The following is a 19,376-nucleotide window of genomic DNA, read 5'->3' on the forward strand; positions in this document are numbered from 1 at the left end:
ATTTATGGTCAAACAAGAGATAGAGAATATTGTGAAATACAAATGGATAATCTCGATTAAGTTAAAAATGGGTTACAAAGCCAATACAACTAGGAACAGAAGGAAAGCAGAAAGCTGGGAAACAATTTTTGCATCCAATGTCTCTGATAAAGGTCTTATTTCTAAGTGAATGACAATAATGAGACAACATATCAAAACAAAAAAAGCAAAAGTAGTTATCAGAAGAAATTGTATACCCCTAAATACTTACGTCAATAAAATGAAGAAAGAACAGATTAATGAATTGGATATGCAATTTAAAAAAACTAGAAAAAGAACAAACTAAAAGGTCCCAATTAAAGTCTAAAATTTTTATCCTAAAATAATAAAGGTTAGATTAATAAAATTGAGTGTAAAAACCCAATGAGTTAATAAATAAAACAAGGAGTTTTTTATGAAAAAAAAACAATAAAATACACAAACCATTGGTTAATTTGATTTTTGTAAGAAGGAGAGAAAATCAAATCACAATTATTAAAAATGAAAAGGTTGAATATACCGCTAGCAAAGATGAAATAAAAATAATCATGAGGTGTTATTTTGCCCAATTATGTGCCAATAAATTTAACAATTTAAGTAAAATGGAAGAAATTTACAAAAATATAAGTTGCCTAGATTAGCAGAAACGGAAAGAGAATATCTAAGTAGACTGATTTTAGGAAAAAGATATTGAACAAGCCATAAATGAGCTGCCTAAGAATAAAGCACAAAGACCAGACAGATTTAAATGTGAATTCTATCAAACACTGAAAGATCAACTAATTCCAATATTGAATAAATTATTTGGAATAGTAGAAAAGAAGGGATGCTACCAAACTCCTTTAATGAAACAAATATGATAATGATACTTAAACCAGGAAAAGTAAATGTAGAGAAAGAAAATTCTGAAACAATTTCATTAATGAAAAATCCTAAATAACATACCAGCTAAAATATTACAACAATATATTACAAAGAATATATATTAGTTGGGATTTATGCCAGGAATGCAAGGATGGTATATAATAAGGAAAACTATTAACATAATCTATTTTATCAATAATAAAAGGCTAAAAATCATATGATTGTATCTATAGATGCAGAAAAGGCTTTTCATAAAGTACAACTTTCATTTCTTTTTTTTCTTTTCTTTTTTTAATTTTTAATTTTTAGTTTACAACACTCAGTTGTAAACTCCACAAGTTTTTGAGTTCCAAATTTTCTCTCCCTCCTTCTCTTCTCCCTTCCCCCCAAGATGGCATGTAATCTGATATAGGTTCTACATACACCTTCACATTAAACTTATTTTCACAATTGTCAAGGTGTAAAGAAGAATTATAACCAATGGAATGAACCATGAGAAAGAAGAAACAAAACCAAAAAATAAAAGAGAGAGAAAGAGAGAAAGAGAAAGAGAAAGAGAGAGAGGGAGAGAGAGAGAGCGCCAATAGTTTGCTTCAAGCCTCAATCTGCATTCAGACTCCATAAATCTTTCTCTGGCTGTGGATGGATGTTTCCACCATTAGTCTTTTGGAGCTGTTTTAGAACCTTGTATTGTTGAGAAGAGCCAAGTCTATCAAAGTTAGTCATCACAGATGCTGTGTGTCTATAATCATGTATAATGTTCTCCTGATTCTGCTCCCCTCACTCAGCATCAGCTCATGTAAGTTTTTCCAGGTTATTATGAAGTCTGTCTGCTTCTCATTTCTTGTAGCACAATAGTATTCCATTACATTCATACACCACAACTTGTTCAGCCATTCCCCAATTGATGGGCCATTCCCCCTTGATTTCCAATTCGTTCCCATCACAAAAACAGCTGCTATAAATATTTTTTTACATGTGGGTCCTATTCCCACTTGTGTTATCTCTTTGGGATACAGCCCTAGAAGTGGTATTGCTGGATTAAAGGGTATGCACATATTTTTTAGCTCTTTGGGCTTAGTTTCAAATTGCTCTCCAGAATGTCTGGATCATTTCCAGACCAACAATATAACAGTGTTTCTGTTTTCCCATATCTTCTCCAGCATTTATCATTTTCCTGTTTTGTCATGTTAGCCAATCTGATAGGAGAGATGAGGTACCTAAAAGTTGTTTTGATTTGCATTTCTCTAATCAATAGTGATTCAGAGCATTTTTTCATATGACTATAGATATCCTTAATTTTTTCCTCTAAAGTCTGCCTGTTCATTTCCTTTGACCATTTATCAGCTGGGGAATACAACATTCATTTCTATAAAAAAGAACACTTGAAAGTAGAGGTATAAATGGATTTTTCCTTAAATTGATAAAAAGCATTTCACTAAAACCATTAATGAGCATCATTTCCAATGGGGAGAAGGTAGAAGCCTTCTCAGTAAGATCAGATGTGAAGCAAGGATGCCCACTGTCACCATTATTGAATGTTATATTAGAAATCCTAGCAATAGAAATAAAAGAGAAAGAAATAGAAGGAATCAAAGTAAGGAATGAGGTAATAAAATTCTCCTTTTTAAAGATGATATGATGATGTACTTGGGAAAACCCAAAGACTCAAAAAGCTAATTGAAAAAATTAATAATTTTAGCAAAGTAGCAGGATATAAAGTAAATACACACAAATCATCAGCATTGCTATATGCCACAAACAAAACCAAGGAGAGTAAGAGATGCTCCATTTAAAATAACTCTAAGCAGGATAAAACACCCAATCCTCATTTTATAAGCAAGGCGACTAAGGTTGGGGCTGGTTGGGATTTGCTGAACATGACGTGATAGAAGCAGGTTGTAAATCTAAATCTACAGATATTCTGTTGAGGATTCCCAGGATTCTGCTTCTCTGTGGCTTACAGGACTTCTCTGATTTCTGTCTTATCCAGAGGGAAGAAGAGACATTAAGTAAGGTCTGAAAGACTCTAATGTTTTGGGCAGATTTCCTTCAGAGGCTCAACAAAACACTTTGCAAACTCTCCTTCACTTGCCCACCAAGGGGACCAACATGTTGTAATATCAATTAAGTTGGGTGTCTTTGACTGAGTCTTACTAGGTGCTAAACCCCAGTCCCAAACCCCTATCTGCTAGGTGCTAAACCTATGTGGGCATGAAGCCCTCAGGGTCCTAAGGGGAATGGCTAAGACCAGAGCCAATAGTAGGAGTCTGGGTTCTGGTTTGCTCAGATGACGTTTGATGACAACTAAAGAGTGTATAAAAAGAGAGATCGGAGCTATTTGCTTGGGGCTGTCACTCTTGGAGGAGTGCTGATGTGGAGTCTCTGGGCCGCTGTAGTTAAGAGCCCTCCAGCTTGTAAACCCGGATGTTTGGACTTCGTTAAACTCTGGTAACTATGCATTGAGATTTGAATCAGACAGGGTCTGTCTGTTGATGTTTGTAATTTATTTGTATTTGCTCTGAAGTTCAGGGTGCTGTCTTTTTCCCCTGAACTAAGTGAATGATATTTGTATGCAGGGTTAAAGTAAGATTGTTAACCCCTTAACGTTGTTTTCCTAAGTAAAACAGATCAAAAGAACTTGCGTTGGCAGCTTTCTGTGTGCTGGTTGTAGGTGGGTCTTACACTCCCTTACAGCAGCTGCTAACAGAACAAACGTGCTGGTGATTAAGACCCTGGCCCTAAGGAAAGCCACCACTGGGGAGAAAAGAGCAAGACTGAAAGGGTTGGAACAAAACCTCGGGCCAAGCCAGGTCAGGACCCAGAGCTTTTCATGGAGATGCCACATATAGGGCACTTAGGAAAACAGGACCTGGATGGAAGTTTCAGCTAGAAAGATGTGCCAGGGTTAGAGGAAGTCCAGGATCAGTGGTGTCAATGAGATGAATGTCTCATGCAATCTGCATCGCAGGAGCTCTGCCATCTAATCCCAGCACTGACCATTCCCCACTCCTGCCTCCCTCTGATGGGCAGACTTCTAAGGCAGCTGGTTTCTAGACTAGTACCTGCCCTCTTGATCTGTGTGTGAATGAGGTTGTTAGAACAAATGCCCTCCATAGGTGCAAGGGTTCCACCACTTCTCATCCAGACCCACCCAAGAAAATGGGAGAGTTAGACTGTGTTACTGAGGGATGTTTCTTCCCTTCTGACAAGGAGGGGAAAAGGCCAGCTTTTCTGTGGACTCTGTGCCAAATTGCTGCAGAGAGATTTTCTCCAGTGACAAATACAACCAAGGTGAAAACAAAGATAGAAACATACTTTTAGAACTGGGAAAGGCTGCAGAAATGCTTGATTTCAATTCTCTTATTTTACTGAGGAAATAGAGGCCCAGAGCAGTCTAGTGGCTCGTCCGAAGTTGTACAGTGAGTCATCAGCAGGGCTAATATTTGAACTCAGATCCCTTCCTTCCAGGCCCAGTTACCCAGGATGCCACCAGTACAGTAATTCCCTGGACGCTCCCCACATTCCCAGAATCACACTCCTCCTCCCCACGCCAGTGTTCCCTGATTCTCTCCTGTTTTGTCTGTGGTTCTCCACACAGGAACATTCACAGTATCTGGCCCTCTGATTCAGCCCGTCTTGGCCTGGGTTGGGGAAGACATCCACCTCCCCTGTCATCTCTCCCCTAAGATGGATGCTCAAGGAATGACTGTGAAGTGGGTCAGAGGCCCACTGGTTGTGCACTTTTACAACATGGGGCAGGAGATGAAGAAAGTCCAGGCCCCTGCATTCCAGGGGAGGACAGAGATGCTGAGAAAGGACATGGCTGAAGGGAAGGTGACTGTGATCATCCACCAGGTCCAGCTATCTGACACCGGCCTGTACACGTGTTATTTCCAGAGAGGCACCTTTTACAATGAAACCAGCTTTAACCTTCAGGTAGCAGGTAGGTCCTACCTGGGTCATAGCTTTTCTCCAGAGCTGGAAGGGACCTTCAGATGTTGGCATTGGCACAGATCTTTAGAGTATCTAAGGTCCTTTCCATACATTGTCTCACTGGACTCTCCCAACTACCTTGTGGGTTAGTATTTCTTTCACAGGGACCCCCCCAGGCACCCACTGACTGAAGGCCAGGTCTGTTATCTTTCAGCCTTCAGGATCCTCTGGTACCTTTAATTAGGTTTGGGATATCCAGCTGCTCTGTCATTGGCTCAAGCCCTCCAATGATGTTCCCTCTATTTTAGAGGTCTTCTGTCCTTTATTCTATGTAACCACTTAATAGTCTGATTACTTTTTCTACAGTAATAATTAATGGTACAGTGTCATGAGAACAAATGTACAAATGACACTTTCTCTGGCATCCGAGGACATCGTCCTCCCACACAGCCCATTTCAGTCTCTGGAGAGTTGGGGGGTGATGGGTATTCAGGTTCATAGCTTAGCCCAGTTCCTACACAGTGTAGTCCCACCAAATTCTACATCCAAAAGCCCCTTGGACTAAAGTCCCAGGCACACTGGCTTCTCAGGTCTTCCCTTCCGGGTTGGTAGCAGCATTAGGCCTTTATTCTTCCCTCCAAGGTCTCCAATCTTGGGTTTTGGTGGCATGGAGAATCCCAAATCTGTGCCTACAAGTGTAAAAGACCATCAAACAGCCCCTACCTACACCCTAAGCCTGTTTCTGGAGGGACACAAGGCCTAGATTGGGGAGGGAAAGAATATTCTTCCTTACCCAGCTCAGTTCATGATATTTGTACCCTATGGGTGAATAGGACATTCACCTCCTCTGGACACAGCTGGAAGGAAAGAGAGGGAAAGAGGGAGATAGGTAGATAGATAGATAGATAGAGAGAGAGAGAGAGAGAGAGAGAGAGACAGAGAGAGAGACAGAAACAGAGACAGAGAAAGAGACAGAAAGACAGAGAGACAGAGGCAGATAGAGACAGAGAGAAAGACCAACAGACAGAGACAGACAGAAACACTGAGAGACAGAGACAGAGCATAGAATGAATCTCAGTCTTGTAATTTTCAAGGCACAGCCTCTACTACCTTTGCAGTCAATAGAAAGAGGGTAGTCCTACCCCAGTGATAAGGAAATACAGAATGGTTTCACCCTACTTCAGGCCCCTGGAATCTCCCACATGGGTCCCTCCAGGTTAAGTCAGCTGGGCAGGCATAAAGCAAAGCCCCCTTCTCCATCTCTCTCCATTTCAAATATTTGTTTCTTTATCTAATAGGCAGGAATGTACTTTCAACCCGGTTCTTGTCCCCAGTTCAGAACAATCCTCTGGGGTCTCTGGGCAGCCATGAGGGACTTCCTTTCATCTGCTTCCGCAGGGCCCTACAGGAAGGACTCTGAGAGCAGCCAATGGTGCAGGGTCATACACAATCCCACAGACTCAAAGACAATCACAATCATCCCTAAATGCAAAGTTTTGTAGATTCAGTAAACCCAGGAACATGTTACAATGATTACAAACCATTATTGCCTGTCTAGTCTCAGTCTTTCAGGGCCTTTCTCAACCCATTTTCTCTCCAGCAAAAGAAAGAGCAAAGACAAAGAAAGCCAGATGCTCCTGTTTGATGGAAGCCCAGGTCCCTCTGAACTTTCTAAACCATGTGGAGCTCTCCCCACAGGGAGATCATTCAGGCCTGGGGTTTCTCACTGACAGGTTGGGGGTATCTGCTCTCTGGCCTGGCCTCAGAGAACCGGACTAAAGGCCTGGACTGACACCCAAGTCCATGGACTGAGGAGGGTGTGGAACGGCCAAGGATTTCTCTCTGGTCTTCTGCCCACATCCTGTGCACATCAGTCCAGCCACAAATATTCAGTAAATGTCTCCTGTGTGTCCAGCCTAGTGTTGTTGGGAAGACAAAAGAAGGCCCCATGAATTTGGTTCCTAAGGGGTTTTTAGTCCAAAACACTGCCCTCACGGAGCTTTCTCTGCAGTAAGGAGGTGAGATGCACAAATAAGTATAATCAGTAATATATGCTAAGGGTATTGGCAGGGTGCAAAATTAATGCTGCTCAATTAAATTCAGCAAACATTAACCACCTTCTGTATGTGACCCCTCAGTCCTAGGTAATATTTAAAAGTGAGGATCGTTATAGACAGGGGACCAGGGAAGGCTTTCTATGGGCAGTGGCATCTGAGATGGATTGTAGAGGATGGGAGGCAGTGGAGGAGAAAGAGAAAGGAGGAAGGCATGCCACTGACAGGAGACATAATCATCATCACCATCATCATCATCATCGCTACCATTTCTAGAATGGTTCAATGGTGACAAAGAGCTTTGTAAAGAATCAATCACTAACTTTTATTGAGCACCTACTATGTGCCAGGCACTGTGCTGAGCATTGGGAATACAAAAAGAGTTTGTAGAAAAAGTCCCAGCTTACAGTCTAATGGGGAGACTCCAAGCTAACAAACACATACAAAGCACAGCACATGCAGGATGAATAAGGAATAAAGACAACGGGAAGGTGCTGGCATTAAGAGGGGTTGGCTAAGGCTTTCTGTACGAGGTGAAGTTTCTGTTGGGACTTGAAGGAAGCCAGGGAGGTCAATCATCAGAGTGGAGAAAGGGGAACGTTCCAGGCCTGGGGAACAGCCCGAGACAATGGCCTTGTTTTTGGGACGTCCAGGAGGCCTGTGGCCCTGGACTGAAGAGTGTGTGTTGGGGAGTAAGATGTAAGAAGATCAGGGTGGTAGGAGGGGTCTGGTTTGTGGAAGGCTGTGAATTCAGACCAGGGCATGTTGAATTTTCTCTCTGAGGTAATAGGGAGCCACAGGTGTTTAATGAGTAGCAGAGGGACAGGATCAGACTTTAGGAAAATCCCTTTAGTGGCTGGATGAGGATAGATTGGGGTGGGGAGAGACTTAAACCAGGTAGACACCAGCTGCTAATGCAGTAATCAAGGCCTGAGGTGAGGAGGTCCTGCACTAGATGGTGGCCATGTGAGAGCAGACAAAAGCCTTATAAAAGAGATGTTTCAAAGGTGAGACCCAGAGGCCTTGACAAAAGATTAGATGTGGAGGATGAGAGACAGTGAGGAATCCAGGATGACTTCCAGAGTGTGACTAGGCCAAGGGGCTGGGAAGTGGGTGGTGTCCTCTACAGTCATAGTGAAGGCAGGATGTGGGTATCGTGTAGGGGAAAGATGATGAGTCCTGTTTAGGACATGCTGAGTTTAAGAGGTCTACTGGACCTAGACAGATCTATGAAAGGCAGAGGGACATCTGGCATTGGAGGTCAGCAGACAGACTGGGGCAGGAAAGGTAGATTTGAGGATCACCAACAGAGAGACAGTGATTAAATCCCTGGGGGCTGATGAGATAACCAGGGAAGTCCTATAGAGGTAGAGGAGAAGAGGCCTGGGGACAGAACCCTGAGAGACCCCTCCAGGGAGAGGGTAGGCCCAGGGTCAGGATCCAGGAAGGAGGCAAGGAAGGAGCAGGCAGCTAGGGAGGAGGACACCAGGACAGAGAGGGGTGTCCTAAAAACCTAGAGGGATGAGGGCATCTAGTTAGAGAGTATGATCAGGGATGTCAAAGGCTGCAGAGAGAACAAGGAGGAGGGGGATTGAGAAGAGGCTCCTGGATGTGGCAGCTACATGACTCTTGGTAACTGGAGAGAGCAGTGTCAGTGCTGGGAGGAGGGCAGATGCCAGACTGTAAGGGGTTAATGAGAAAGGGGAGGAGAGGAGGAGGAGGTGCCTCGCAGGAGGAGGAGTTGAGCTACAAAGAGCAGGAGAGATACAAAGAGTTAGGGGCTAATTTATCCCCATCTTAGAGATAAGGAAACTGAGGCAGACAGATTCAACGTCTTGCCCAGGTCACCCACTTAATAAGTGTCCCAGATCAGGTTCAGGTCTTCCTGACTCGAGGACCAGAGCCCTACCCACTGCGCCATCTAGTGGCCTCATGAGCAGAGGCATGGTAGCTGAGAAGACCTAGTGTCTTCAGGGGACCTTGAGCTGTCCAGTGTAGCCAGAGCCCAGAGTACTAGGAATGGAGCCAAGTGCAATAGATGGAAAGGGTAGGGGGGCATCGGATTGTAAGGGTCTTTGAATGCCAGGAGGAGAACCCAAAAGGAAGTAGAAAACCACTAAAGACATGTGAAGAGAGGAGTGGTGTGGTCACTTCTAGGTATAAATAACATGAGCCCAGAGCCCGGGTCAAGTGGGAAGGGGCATTGCAGGGGGGGTCTACGGTCAGAAGCACAGTAAGTCAGTCAGTCAGTCAACAAGAATTCATTAAGGCCTGGAGGCATCTTGGTGGCAGAGCAGACGCTCAGATGAGGAGCTGGGCACACAGGAATCCAAATCCTTCCCGATGTTTACTAACTGTAGACCTGGGCAAGTCACTCCAGCTCTCTCAGCCTCAGTTTCCTTATCAGTAATGTGGGAGCAATAACAACCAGCACGTCTGTGGCCCTGGGAGGTTTGCAGAGCACTTGACAAAATGCCTCCTTTTCATCCTCGGCCCTGGCAGGGGGGGCTTTTTCTGATCCAGTTTTACTCATGAGCACCCTGAGGCAGGCAGAGGTGGAGGGGCTAGTGAGTGTCTGAGGCTGGATTAGAACTCAGGTCTTCCTGCCTCCAAGTGCAGTACTCTGTTTACCCACCTAGCACCTTCCTACCCCCAGGGCTGTTAGGAGGACCAAGTGAGATCACCCATGGAGGGTGCTTTGGAATTGTTGAGGGCTGTATACACACTAACGTGCTTATTAATTTTCCTGGTGTCATTATTATGAGGAGGGCTGCTGTGAGGATCAGTGAGAGAATAATGATAAAGCCCTTAGCACAGTCTCTGGCACATAGTAGGTGCCACAGGAATGTGAGGGATTCTTATCATCACCATGTGGCTGGCATCGTGGTAAGCACTGGGGGTAAACAGAAAAGCCACCACACAGCCCTCCCCTCAGGGAGCTCACCTTGGGATGGGAGAAACAACCTGCAAAGAGCTGTAGACTTCAGATGGAGAGAAGGCCAATGGAGGCATCTTGAGGGGAACCAGCAGCAGGTGGAAGGAGGGGAGAACCATGACTGGCGTCCTACAGGAGGAGGAAGTGAGATGAGTCTGGAATGAAGCCAAGGCAGCCAAGAGGCAGAGGGGAGGAGGGACAGCATTCCAGGCAGGAGGTACAGGCAGTACAAAGATCCAGAGGCAGGGGAGATGGAGAGAGGTTTCATGTGTGAGAGGAGTACAGCCAATGTGACTTGTCCACAGTGAATATGGAGGAAAATGAGGTGATAAGGCTGGGCTGGGAGGTTTGGGCCATGTTTGGAGGGTGTAAAAGGATGGTGGCATTTGTAGTTGATCGTAGAAATACCTGGTTGCCACTGTAGTTTCTTGAGCAGGGAGGGATACAGTCAGACCAACCCTACAGGGAAAACACTTTGGCAGTTGAGTGGAGGATGGATGGAAGGGGAGAGACTTGACACAAGGAGATCAGTGAGAGGCCATGGCAGGTATTCCAGGAGAGATGAGGAGGCAGAACAAGGGTGTGGGCTACTGGGGAAGAGGGAAGAGGTAGGAAGTGAGAAATGTTGTGGAGGCAGAAACTTCCAGAACTAGCAAGAGCCTGCCTATGTGGGAGGAGACAGGAAGGAGGTGAGGAGGACTGTGATCCTCAATGCGTGAGAAGAACAGTGGTGTCCTCAACAGAAGGAGGGAAATTTGGAAGAAGGGGGTGGGGAGGCTGGAGGGAAAGAGGATGAGTTTTTAGATGAGGTAAGTGAGATTCCCAATGTCTAAGGGATCCATGTGACTGTGAGTATCCAACGATGTGGAGTCTCTGATCCTTGGCAGATTGATTTGGATAATAATACCAGCTACCATTTCTAATATATCTGTAGGTTTATGAGGATGTTTTTGACTACTACTACTCCCAGTGGTGGGAGAGGCAGCAGAGGTGGTCCACTGGGCCTGGAGTAAGGATAGACCTGAGTTCTAATCCAGCCTCAGATACTTACTACTCTGGTGACCCTGGGCACACCATTTAACCTCTCTCTGACTCAGTTTCCTCAACTGTGAAGAGGGCACATTAACAGTACCTGTCTTACAGAGTTTTTGTTAGGCTCAAATGAGATAGTATTTTCAAAGCCCATAGCACAGTGTCTGGAACATAATAGTCACAAATCAATATTTATTTCCTGCCTAATACTAATGTGATACAGGTAGAATAGTATCATAATCCCCATTTTATAGATAGACAGATTAATCCTCAGGCAGGTTTAATGGTGTGGGTGTGATGGTGTTTGGAAAAAGGGCACAAAAAGAATAAATGCCATTAATCCAGGCTCCTCCACCTCCCCAACCATGGTTAAGATCCCCTCCCATCACCATCACCATTTGTCCCTCTAGTTCAGAGGGACATAACCTGGTATGCCAATCAATAGGATGGCATCTGAAGCCTCAGGTGTGATTGACACTTGCTATGGTAGAGGTCTCATAAGCATATCTAAAAGCAACAAAAAGGAGGCATGATGATGTAGTGAATGCAAGGACTCACCTCAACTCTTCCAAATTCCCCTCTAAACAACTTTCAAGTGACACCTCAAAATGAATTCTGGAGTGGCAGAACCAACCAAAGGATGTGGTGAAATAATATTATGGCCCAAGAGAACTTAGAAGGTTGGGAAGAAAGTTCTGTCTCATGGGTGCATTTGGAAATATTATTAACAAAGTCCAGCAACAAGTGATAGAGAAATTCCATTTAAAATAACTGTAGACAATAAAAAATATTTGGGAGTCTGCCTGCCAAAGCAAGCACAGGAACTGTATGAACACAATTACAAAACTCTTTTTACACAAAGTCAGATCTAAACAACTGGAGAAATATCAGTTGATCATGGGTAGGCTGAGCTAATGTAATAAAAATGAGATTTCTACCTAAATTAATGTACTTATTCAGTGCCATGCCAATCAAACTACCAAAAACTTATTTTATAGAGCTAGAAAAAATGACAAAATTCATCTGGAAGAACAAAAGGTCGAGAATATCAAGGAAATTCACAGGAAAAAATGCAAAGGCAGGGAGCCTAGCCACACTTGATCTAAAGTTATATTATAAAGTATTAGTCATTAAAAGTATTTGGTACTGGCAATGAAATAGAATGGTGGATCAGTGGAATAGATTAGATACACAAAGCACAATAGTCAATGACTATAGTAATCCACTGTTGGTAATGCCAAAGACTCCAGATTCTGGGATAAGAACTTGCTATTTGACCAAAGCTGCTGGGAAAACTGGAAAATAATGTGGCAAATCTAGGTATCGGCCAACACCTTACATGGTATACCAAGACAAGTCCAAAATGGGTACATGATTTAGACATAAAGAGTGATACTGTAAGAATATTAGGAGAGCAAGGAATAGTTTACCGGTCACATATGGAGAAGTAAAGAATTTGTGACCAAACAAGGGAAAGAGAACTTTATGAAACGCAAAATGGATAATTTTCAGATAATTGGGAACTCAATATTTTATCATAGTGAATGTAGAAATTTATATTTACATGTAATTGGAAAAATTAAAATACTATTAAGTGGGAAAAAAGAGAAAAGATATACACTACAGCTGAGAGTTTAGTAATTTTGAAATCATCCGCATAATTAAAACTAGAAGGGGCCTGAGAAGGCATTGTTTCAATCTCCCTCATTTTACAGAGGAAGAAATTGAAGCCTAGAGAATGTATGAATAAAGAAGTGGTGTGGAAACACCTAATCAGGTAATTGAATAGCTAGAAATAAAAGAAAACCATTTATTAAATACGTACTACATGCCAGCATTGGATACACAAACACAAAAGTGAGGTAGTCCCTGCCCTCATGGAGCTTCCATTCCAACAGGAGAAACAACAGGAAGAGGGGAGTGGTGGCCAGGGAAGGGAGGTGTGCTTTGGGGAGTTTGGAGAGGGGCACAGTGGGGCAGTCCATTGACACACTTTCCCCAGAGGCAAAGGTTAGTGTTGTTTCAGTTACAGAACTGAGGGCCAGATGTGAAAAGGTAAGGAGAGTGTTTGGGGCTGGGTGGAGATGATGGACCCACAGCATCAAGGTGGAAAATGACCAAGAGGTTTCTGAAAATGATGGGGAGGGAGGAAGGACTTGCCTGTAGTCACACAGGAGGGTGAGGGCAGTGCCAGGTCCAGAAGCCAACTCTCTCAGTTCTCATAGATTCTCTGTTCATTACAGTCTGGGAGTGTTCTGTTAAAGTCTAGGTACTTCTGGCAGGGACTAGCACATTAAGCCATCTTCTGTCATAACACCTCGGCAAGAATGAGTGGATGAGACCCTTGGCAATGCTAGCCAGGGAAGACCCATACGAGGACACCTGACAGACCTATCCATCTAGTAAGATGACCAGACTCCACAACTCCCCAGTGGGCTGCACTACTCCTGCACATGGAGCCCTCACCTGGCTCTGTGGCCCACCCTCCTTCTCACTTAGCTGCACACCCAATAATCACAAAAGGGCCAGGCAGACACCAGCCCAGGAGCCTGGGCTCCTTCTGCACTTGTGAGTGACCTATGTGCAGTGGCAGAGCAGAGGGTAATACAGTGCCCACTCAAGGCCATTGATGGCATTTGTTGCTTTCCTGTCCTGACCCCTAAACCTCCAGCATCCAAAAAGCTTTCCTACTTTCTGACCAGGAAATAGTCAGGAGAGAAAATGTCTTGTCTGCAAGGAAATCACAGGAAGCAAAGGGATTTGCCCAGAAGTGGGCTCACAGCAGAGCAGCAGCTGATCCAGAAGTCAGACCTGCATCTGCTGGGGCCACCCAACTACACAAACAAATATTCTTAATCCTTGGCCTACATTGTCATCTGATTTTCTTCTGCTCTATCCCTAGAATGCCAGAAAGGAACATTCTCTGTGATTGACCCTGCTCAGCTCATTCAGGCCAAGCAGGGGGAAGACGTCAAACTGTCCTATGAAGTCTCCCCTAAGATGGATGCTCAGGACATGGCTGTGAACTGGTTCAGAAACCAGACTCTGGTGCTCAGGTACCCCAATGGGGAGAAGCTGGAGGAATCACAGGGCACTGAGTTCCAAGGGAGGACAGAACTGCTGAAACAGGACATGGCTGAGGGGAAGGTGACCTTGAGGATCCAGCAGGTCCTGGTCTCTGACTCTGGTCCATACACTTGCTGTGTCCAGTCACCAGAGAATTACGATGAAGCCCACCTTGAACTGCAGGTGGCGGGTAGGTGCTGCAGGGTTTATGGGTTTCTTCTGAAGCACAGACTGTTAGAGCTGGGGGGTGATTTTAAAGAGTCAAACCCCCCATTTAACAAATGAGGAAAATGGGGCTCTGAGAGGGGAAGGACTTTGCACAAGATCATACAATTTGGAAATGCCTGGGCTGGGAATGAGACTCGGCTCTTCTACCTCAGATCTGGCCATTTTCTTCTCCCGCAAACATCCCTTGGATCCTGCCTGTGTGAAATCATAGGCTTTGAGAAAGGACTAACTAGCTTTGGGAAGTGAGTCTTAATCCATGGTTTTAATTTTTTTCGGCCCCTTGGATCCTTCAGGCCTGATGTTTCCCCCCAAAAGATGGAGGCCTCACTTCTGTCCTGGAGCTCAAATGTGGGGATGATTTTATTCTCTCTTTCAAAGATGCCAGGACTCTCCTGGCCCTCAAAAGCCATACACTGAGTGGGATACGAAGGGTCTGAGGCCTTCTTCACTGTCATCTGCATGGCTTCCATCCACATTGGCCTAGTGACAAATGTTCACTAGATGCCTACTCTGTGCACAGCCCCATGCTAGGTGAGGCTGTAGGGAAGAGAAGGGAAGAAGACTTGGCCTCAGGCCTTGATGGAGCTGGGGAAGTGTGATACTCAACCCACTTTAAAAAATTAGTATATGACAGAGTGAAAGGGAGTGTGGCAGAGTAGATGGTGTGCTGACCTTAGAGGCAGGAAGAGCTGGGTCCAGATGCTGCCTCTGACTCTTACTATCTCTGTGTGACTGAGGGCAAGTCACTGAAATGCTTTGTGCCAACTTCTATACAAAAGACCTTTCTAGCTGCTCCCACACTGACAAAGACATAGGCCTTTAATATGTGGATGCACACACCTGGATCATCAGTAGTCCCAATTTAATACGTTTCTGTTCATACTAATTGAATTCATAATTATGTAAAATATAGTAATTGGTTCCAACACAATGGAAATATTCAGTGGGATTTCGAATAATGCAACCACTTCAGGAGAGTCCTTCATTAAACTAATCTGGACCTCTCTCTATAATGAAGGGACAGATCATTTGGAACACAATTTAGTTCAATTCCAAAAACTTTTATTTCTATGCAGTTGAGTTCAATTTGTATTTATTTACATATTTGGTTCAATCCTATATAATTTAGTTCCATTCAACAACTACTGTGTACAGCTCCCTATACTTTATTGGGCAAGAGAAAAAGTTCAGATAAGACAGGTCCCCCCTGCCCTCAAGGTGCTCAGTTTAGGGATAAGGCAACTTAGGGCAAGAAAGCAAAAGACATAAGTGGAACATACAGTGATACAAGATAAGTGCATGAGGAGGGTATAAAACGAGATGTGAAGACTGATAGGGAAGGTATTAGTGACACAGGAATCAGGTAAGGCTTCCTAGAGGTGGTGGTGATTACATCGGATTTGAAAGGAAGAGACTGAAGAAGCGCATTGCCAGCCCAGGGAATTGCATGAGCAAAGGCGTGGTAGTGGGAAGAGAAGGGCATTGTTAGGGCACCAGGTCTAGTCCAGTCTGACCAAATAACAGAGCATATGGAGGAAGAAGGGATGAGGTTAAAATGGGAGGATGACACCAGATTGTGGAGGTTTAGCCCAGTAAGAAGCCCAAGCTAAGTAGGGTTAACTCCACAGCTCAGAGCCCCTGCAGCTTTTGGAGTGCAGGAATGCCCTGAGCAGGGCAGAGGAGCCTGGCAGCTGATGGAGGGAGGGAGTAGAGGTGGGAAATCATGTATGGAAGCTAATGGAAGACTCCAGGCAGGCAGTAAGGAGGGCTTGTGCCAGCATGATCCCAGCAAGAATAGAGAGGAAGGGAAGGCTGGGAAAGCTGTTCTGGAGGCAGGATGCAGAGGAATTGGCAGTGGTTTTGATGTTCCAGGCGAGGGAGACAGTGGGCATCAGAGAGGCTGCACCCTCCATGCCAAAGCCACTTGCCCAGGGATTTCCTGAATCCTGATGCCCTTTATGCTCCCACCCCAAACCTGGGCCACAGGGATCAGGGACCAGGGTTTCCCTTATCTGATTCCCAAAGTTTTGGGGTCTGTTTTCAGATAATCTCCCCACATTTCAGAAGACATTTACCGTGATTGTTGCTATAGTCTTGGTCTTCATTGGTTTCCTCTTCGTGATTTATTTCTGCAGAAGAAAACTACAGAGAACCAGAGGTAAGAGGCTCAGGGCTTCAGTCCTTCCATTACTCACCAGACCCTGTGATTATTGCTGTGAGAGGGATCTGAGGTTCCCCTCATTTGCTGGACTAGGGCACCTCCCTTGGCTCTGAACATATGTTTGGCCCTGGTTGAGGGACCTTGCCTTTGCTGGGATGACAGAGAAACTTCTGCGTGATCTCTGTGATATGTTGGTTGTGTCAAAGATTATTATCCATTGGGGGTCAGGAGAATGGACTCTTGGGGAGAAACCTCTTAGCCACGTTCTTACCTCAGCCTAATCCTCCATATACTCCCATCCAAGAACTGGTTTCTGGGGAACTTTCTAGGTCTTGGTGGAGGGATGGGGATTGCTAGGACTGCCCTTTGCCAGGCAGCTTGTTCCTAAAGCTGTTCCCTTCAATGCCTGATTGTGGACCTCATCCAGCCCTGGTCAATCTTTGGATGTCCTAGGCTTCTCTCCCTTACCACTTTATATCACTTATTTTTATCTTTTAATTTGGTTATTATGGAACCTTTTCCATTTTATTTTCTTACATCCTGTCTGGGTGACCCTGGGCTAGTCACTTACCTCTCCTTGCTCTCTGAGATTAGAGGTAGCAGAGGAGGCACAACAGACCTGCATTGCTACTGGAAATTCCTCCTGCAGAATTTCCTATGCCAACTAAATCCCAACCAATTCCCTTATCCTTTAAGAAAAATCAGTTATATTTACTTTTGAAATGTTCCATTTTTTTCAAATATTTATCTTCGATCCATATTTTTAAATGGTTTTTATTTCTTGTTTTTTTCATTTAAAAAGGTATTCCATTGATTTTATTGAGATATTGTTAACCCTTATAAAACAGTTGTCTTTGTTTCATTGACAGCAGAGGTACTTCAACGTGGCTAATTCCAGGAGGAAGACTGAGAAGCAGCAGGGACCAACAGGGACTCCCCTGCCTCTCCTGAGGACCTCCAGCTTCCCCCAGGGCTGCCAGCAAAGGACTCTGTCTCCCCTTTAGTGATCCAGGAAGGGGAAGGTGGCACATCATGAGCACAGAGCAGTGTCTATAAAAACCCCTTCTTTTGTGCCCCTTTCCCTCCCTAGGACTTCTGGCAATGGTGGAAGGGTAGTGTTTCTCTTCCCACCAACTCCCCCAAAACCCATCACCAAAGACAGTGTGTTGCAGCTTATAGATGCCCAGGCAAGCCCAAGAGAGCCTTAAATCTGTGGTCACTTCTGCCTTTCAATTTCCTCCTTGAACATATCATTGACTAACCCTCTGCAGAAGTCAGCATTTTACTCCCCTGGTGGCATCCTGGAGGGTAGAGACGTCAGAATTTTGGATTTGATTAAGAGTTGGAAAGACAAGATTTCTGCAGAAGCACCCTGCTCCAAAGAGAAGATGGCCATCTCTGAACTGAAGGACTCCAGAGGGCTATGCCAGGCTGGCCAGGACATCTGGACCCATGCACAAAGCAACTCAGTGCAGATCCAAGGTTCATCTGAAATACCTATTCAGAGGTTCCACACTGGGTCTTTGCCTTCCAAAATCAGTCAATTAATATTCATTAAGTCCCTATAATATACCTGTGTAAGTAAGGAGGATTTTGTTATCCTTCTTAGAGTTTAGTTTCCCAGGATCCATAGCTGTGGCAATCTCTAGGTGTTAGACAATCAGTCTCTTTTTTTTTGATGATAGGTTTTTAAAAATTATTTATTTATTTTTAATTTTCAACGTTCACTTCTATAAGCTTTAAATCTTTTCTGCCCTCCTCCCCTTCACCCTCCCCAAGACAACATGCAATCTGATATAGGCTCTACATATACATTCTTATTAAACATTTTCACATTAGTCATATTGTGTGGAAGAACGAGAACAAATGGGAAGAACCACAAGAAAGAAAACAAAACAAAACAAAAAAGAGCAAAAAGTTTGCTTCTATCTGCATTCAGACTCCATATTTCTTTCTCTGGATGTAGACAGAATTTTCCATCTTGAGTCTTTTGGAGTTGTTTTAGAGAGAGGGAGACTTGGGAGCTGTGTCAGTGAAAAGTTTCAAGGCTTGCTCTTTGCAATAGAACTAGCACTTAACCATTCCCTGCCTCACCTAAAGAGAAAAGTTCTTGAGTATGGGGACACAACCAAAAGGTCATTGAATTCATCCTGGTCTCATTTTAAGTGAAATATGTCTCTCTTAATTTGATGTTTAAGGTAAGTCAGAATTTATTTTTTTGTGTGTGTAAGGTAATTTGGAAATGCATTCAACAAGATTGAAGTCACCTAATTTATAATGAGTTTGTTTCAAGTTTCAAATACATAATATTGTTTCAATGTGGTAAAATTTTGCATTAGTTCCGGAGAGTATGTGGTTTACACCAGTCCAGAGGGAAAATATCATGGAGTGGACATGCAGTGTCTTCTCTGGGGTCTCTGTCAGCTCCCCTTATCTCGTAAACTTGCTAGATCCCTGGAAACCGTCTGTGTAGGCAAGGTCATCCGCTCCAGGAAAAAGAGCTTGTTTGGGCTATGGAATTCCTAAACAATGAACTTGACTTGCTGAGAATTTGCAAGTTTCTGTACAATACATAGGAATGAGCTCTAACAATTGGCTTTTACACCAAGATGAATTTAAATTTGAGAGTGGAATGGTAAGTGAAATCTCTTATGTATGTAAATCCTGGTAAATTTTTATTGCTTATTGCAACTCCATGAGAGTAAAAATAATCATATCTGGCCCTAAGTTGTGATTGGAGGGACTTGGAATTTGAGGTAAAAGGCTCTTGGGACTGTATACTTTCCTGATGGATCATAATAATCCATTAGTAATCAATAGTCAATAATCCACCATTTGAGAGAAATGCCACAAGCTACTCAGAGGGAATGTGATGCTGTACTGATGCAGGTGGAGGTCTGCATGTGGGAAAACCATGAGGACAACTTTAGCCTCAGTCTAAGATGAGCCTCCTGGCTCTTTAGTGCAGTATGCATTCATTCTGAACCTTGGTATTTGCTTTGAAAATATGTAAATAATTTTTCAAAGTCATTGTCTTAATTAGGAGTTACACATGAGTATTAAGTTTGTTAGAATACTCATT

The sequence above is a fragment of the Trichosurus vulpecula genome, chromosome 2 (genome assembly GCF_011100635.1).
Source record: "Trichosurus vulpecula isolate mTriVul1 chromosome 2, mTriVul1.pri, whole genome shotgun sequence".
NCBI lineage: Eukaryota > Metazoa > Chordata > Mammalia > Diprotodontia > Phalangeridae > Trichosurus > Trichosurus vulpecula.